At 48.9% G+C, this 5,314-nt stretch overlaps 1 pseudogene across 1 annotated transcript; it reads left to right on the plus strand.

Moving 5' to 3' along the window:
• The first annotated feature begins 2,904 nt into the window (after positions 1–2,904).
• Positions 2,905–4,328, plus strand: LOC128573722 (putative methyltransferase C9orf114; annotated as a pseudogene). The gene has a single exon (XR_008376525.1). The product of XR_008376525.1 is annotated as a putative methyltransferase C9orf114 (transcript).
• The last annotated feature ends 986 nt before the right edge of the window (positions 4,329–5,314 follow it).

Genomic DNA, 5,314 nt, shown 5'->3' on the forward strand with positions numbered 1-5,314 from the left:
GTGCCGACCACATGCACTGAGGCTGGTGGGTTTGAACCTGGCCTGGGTCAGCTAAAACAGCAATGACAACTGCAACCAAAAAAATAGCCAGGCGTTGTGGCGGGCGCCTGTAGTCCCGGCTACTTCGGAGGCTGAGGCAGGAGAATCACTTGGGCCTAAGAGTTTGAGGTTGCTGTGATCTGTGATACCACGGCATTCTACCCAGGGTGACAGCTTGAGACTATCTCAAAAATAAATAAATAAATAAATAAATAAATAAAATAAAATAAAATAAATAAAAGTAGATGTCTTTCACTTTGGAGGCAGTATGTTGGGCTGATGGGAAAGTCTTTCTGCTTGTATTTATTTGCCATTTTCTCTCCAATACGTTACATATCCCTTGCCAGAAGAACCTTCTATAATCAGAGGACCCCACTTCTCCAATTAGAGGCCAAGACAGTCTTTGCTGAGGATTCTATACTTAGAATCCAGTCCACTCTTCGTGATGACAGCAGTGTTTTTGAAACAGCAGATCATGATTTGCCATAGCTAGTGGGATCTACTCAGTTGGTGGTGACAAGCAATTTTAAAAAGAATAGAATAGAAGAAGAACAATACCAGAGTATATCTCTCACAGTAAAAAGAATGTCGTCAAATTTTTAGTTTCTGTGCACTGGTCACAATGTTGTTGAGATGTTAAACATTTGAAAACTACTGGAGTGCTGCTGGAAGATTCTGCAACTAGAGAAAATACCTTCTGTCATCTATGAGGCAGATACCTCATCCACAGCAATCATTTCTCTGACCTAAGCCGTTAAGCTGTCAGAGATTCAAGATACAAGTTCAAGGTCAGGTGCGGTGGCTTGTAATCCCAGCACTCTGGGGAGCCCAAGGCAGGTAGGTTGCTTGAGCTTAGGAGTTTGAGACCAGCCTGAGCAAGAGCTAGACTTTGTCTCTACTGAAAATAGAAAAAACTAGCTGGGCGTCATGCCTGTAGTCCCATGAGGCAAGAGGATCACTTGAGCTCAAGAATTGGAGGTTGCTGTGAGATATGATACCATAGCACTCTATCCAGGGTGACAAAGTAAGACTCTATCTCAGAAAAGAAAAAAAGAATACATGTTTAGAGGTTCCAAACTACCTGTCCCACCTCTGCTCTAAGGGTAGAGGTGCTTTCTCAAGACCAATCCAGACAACAGCCCAGAGTTAAGTTTTCTCATTGAAATCCAGGCAATGCTTTTTAATTCTAGTGTCTCTGCATTCAGATTATAATTAACAGTAATGATCATTTGCAATGGTAATGACTCTCTGCTGAATACTTACTATACATTAGGCAGTTAATCATCATGGCAATCCTGTGAGGTAGAGGTTCTGTTATTAGTCTTAATTTATTATTCCTTATTATTCCTAGGGAAGAAACTGGGACTCAGGTGGTTACAATCACTTGCCCATGCATGAGTCAGGAATCCCTTGGTTGCAAGTGACAGAAACTCACTGGAATGTATTCATTTAAGTAGCTAACAAGACCAGAGAAGTCAGGCTTCAGGCCCAGATGGATTAGGGAGCTCAAATGAAACCAGGAGTCTGCTCTAATGCTTAGTGCTGCTTTCCTCTGTGGTGGTTTCATTCTCAAATAGATGTTGTCGAGTGGTCGTAAGCAATTGGGCTGAAGGGCTACCATCTTAGCAATCCTAGAAGTTCTTTCTCGATAGTTGTAAACAACAGTTCTATCTTGTTGTCTGATTGTCAAAGCAAGATTGTGTGCTAGAGGCTAGGATCACACCTGTACCTCATGGGCTGGGATATGGAAGGAGTCATTCCATATATTGGATAACTCCTGCTACATTAACAAACTTAGTGGCCAAGGACAGTAACCATTTGTTTAGCTCATGATTTTGTAGTTGGCTCTTCAGGGCAGACACAGCTGGATACTTTCTCCAGTTTCAGCTGGGCATTCTCATGCATTTCGTGGTCACCAGCAGTTGGCCTGGGCAGGTCTTCTTCTCAGGGCTGGATAGCTGGCACTAGGCTGGGAATATTCAGCCCAGAAGCCTCTTCTCCTTAAGGGCTCTGACCCCACTCCAGCAGGCTAGCCTGGGCTGGCTCTCCTAGCAGTCACAGAGGACCAAGACTGGAAGTGGAAAGAGCGCAAAGCTGAAATTTGCAGCTGAAACACCATAACTTCTGGCACATTCTGTTGGCTAAGGCAAGTCCCATGCCAGCTGAAGTCAAGGAGAAGGGAAATAGACAACATTTCTTGATAGGAGGGGCTATAAAGTCACATTGCAAAAGGACGTGGATATGAAGAAGGTGAAGATTTGAGAACATTTATGTTTTTAAATATTTATTTATTTAGACAAAATTTCCCTCTGTTGCCCAAGCTAGAGTGCCATGGGATCAGCCTAGCTCACAGTAACCTCAAATTCCTGGGCTCACGCAATCCTCCTGCCTCAGCCTCCTGAGTAGCTGAGACTATAGGCACCCACCATAATGTCTGGCTATTCTTTTTTTTTTTTTTTTTAGAGACAGAGTCTCATTTTATCACTGTGGCATCACAGTTCACAGCAACCTCCAACTCCTGGGTCGAGGCGATTCTCTTGCCTCAGCCTCCCGAGTACCTGGGACTATAGGTACCCACCACAACACCTGGCTATTTTTTGTTGCAGTTTGGTCGAGGCTGGGTTTAAACCTGCCACCCTTGGCATATGGGGCTGGCGCCCTACCCACTGAGCCACATGCACCACCCTGCCTGGCTATTCTTTATATTTTTGGTAGAGACAAGGTCTTGTTCCTGCTCAGTCTGATCTCCAACTCCTGAGCTCAAGGGATCCTCACACCTTGGCTTCCCATAGTGCTAGAATCACAGGCATGGGCTACCATTCCTGGCCTAAACAGGTAAAAAAATTTAAAACTGAAAAAGGTTTGCGGAGCAACATGGCGGAGCCCACGAGGAAGCGGCCTTGCGGCCTGGGTGAACATGGTCAAAGAATTGAGTGGCGAAAATGGAAGCAACAGAAGAAAGAGGAGAAAAAGAAGTGGAAGGATCTTAAGTTGACCAAAAAACTGGAGTGGCAGCGGGCACAAGAGGAACAGGCGAAGCGCCAGGAGGAGGAGGAGGCAGCTGCACAGGGAGATGACCATAGGCGGCCTTATACTCTGAGTGTGGCCCTGCCGGGCTCCATCCTGGACAACGCCCAATCGCCTGAGCTTCGCACCTACCTGGCTGGCCAGATTGCCAGAGCCTGCGCCATCTTCTGTGTGGATGAGATTGTGGTATTTGATGAAGAGGGCCAGGATGCCAAGACTGTGGAGGGGGAATTCATGGGAGTCGGCAAGAAAGGCCAGGCATGTGTACAGCTGGCCCGGATCCTGCAGTACCTGGAGTGTCCACAGTACCTGAGAAAGGCATTTTTCCCCAAGCACCAGGATCTACAGTTTGCAGGGCTCTTGAACTCCCTGGACAGCCCTCACCACATGTGTCAGGATGAGGAGTCTGAGTTCCGGGAGGGCATCGTGGTGGACAGACCCACCCGGCCAGGCCATGGCTCCTTTGTCAACTGTGGTATGAAGAAGGAGGCGAAGATTGACAAGAACCTGGAGCCTGGACTTCATGTGACTGTGCTACTGAACCAGAAACAGCTTCCAGAATGCAAGACCTACCGTGGCAAGGTTGTGTCATCACAGGACCCTCGCACCAAAGCTGGTCTCTACTGGGGCTACACCGTCCGACTGGCCTCCTGCCTCAGTGCTGTGTTTGCTGAGGCCCCTTTCTAGGATGGCTATGACCTGACCATTGGGACGTCAGAGCGAGGCTCTGATGTGGCCTCTGCCCAGAATCCCAGCTTCAGGCATGTGCTCGTGGTGTTTGGGGGCCTCCAGGGGCTGGAAGCTGGAGTGGATGCTGGAGCTAGAGGTGGCTGAACCCAGTGTCCTCTTCGACCTGTATGTCAACACCTGCCCTGACCAGGGCAGCCATACCATCAGCACAGAGGAAGCCATCCTCATCTCTCTGGCCGCCCTGCAGCCTGGCCTCACCCAGGCAGGTGCCCAGCCCACCTGACAGTTCATTTGCGTCCAAAGCAGCAGTGAAGCAGCAACGAAAGCAGGAGTTCCTGTGGGTCACCAAAGATGGATACACCAACACTTGTCTCCAAAAATAACCACTTTTAATGCAATCCCAGCCCCACATGCCACAGTCTCACTGGGCTGCCACCCTCACTTGCTGCCAGCAGTGATGGCCTTGAGGCTGCCTCCCCGCGCCAGGATATTTGGCATGAAGAGCAGCCTGGAGGCCCTCTCGATGCTCTCGATGGGCACCAGGAAGCGTTCCAGCGGGATGGTCTCATCCACAGGCGCATTGGACATCACATAGGAGGGGAGTTCGATCTGCCAACCCATTGCCTCCAGGATGAGCACCTCGAAGAAGTGCGTGGGTACTGCCACATGGTTCTTGCCAATCACCTGGTACTTCACATAGGGTTTCCCATCAGCCTCCGTCCTGTGGGCAGACCCAGGCACACATGAGAAGAGAGCCAGGTTGAACCCAAAGCCACCTTCTCCAGGAAGTCCTCCCTGATCTTAGGCTTCTGTCAGCAGGCAGGGCCACTCCCTCACTGTGAGATTCTATGTCCTCCCTGGCTCCTTGCAGCGGGGAGCTCTTTCTGGGGTGGAGACTCTTTCCTCTGTTTTTTCTCATGCTCAACAGTGGGTCAGGCAGGATGCATAACAATAAATGTTGCTGAAAGAAAAAAAAAAATTTAAAACCACCATAATTATCTAGAGCCAAGAGTCTAGGCCAAGAGTCACTTCCTTCCCCTATTTCATGCTGGCAGAGCCCATCTCTCATAATGGAAGGGACAAATATCGGAAGCCCACTTTCCCCAAATTTCTTGTGCCAAGCCCTGGCCAATGAGATGTAAGGAGGAGTTTTCTGGCAGCTTCTGGCAAAGATTTTCCTTTCTAGCAAGAGGAGAGAGGCACATAAGAGGAGCTCATTCTTTCTTTCCTGCTTGAGAAGTGGAGTGAGGCTCAGAGAGGTGAGGCAGCCACTTTGTGACCAAGAGTGGAAAGCCAGGGGAGTCACAGAGAATCCCCGCTATCTAGGATCTGTGAAACTACCACCTGTCACTGGGGTTCCCCCTGCAGGAGAAGAATAAACCTTTGCCATGCAGACCACTCTTAGGCGTGCGTTCTCTTACATGCTGCCCACAGGAGTCCCAATTAACACACCAGAGTGTCCCTTGAACAGTCTCATTGATGCCTTTGAGTGTGTAAGGCCTTGGGCCAGTGAGGAGCCCATTCCTTGCGTTGTGCTGTCTGGGGGGTTCTGAAGAAG

The sequence above is a fragment of the Nycticebus coucang genome, chromosome 21 (assembly GCF_027406575.1).
Source record: "Nycticebus coucang isolate mNycCou1 chromosome 21, mNycCou1.pri, whole genome shotgun sequence".
Lineage (NCBI taxonomy): Eukaryota > Metazoa > Chordata > Mammalia > Primates > Lorisidae > Nycticebus > Nycticebus coucang.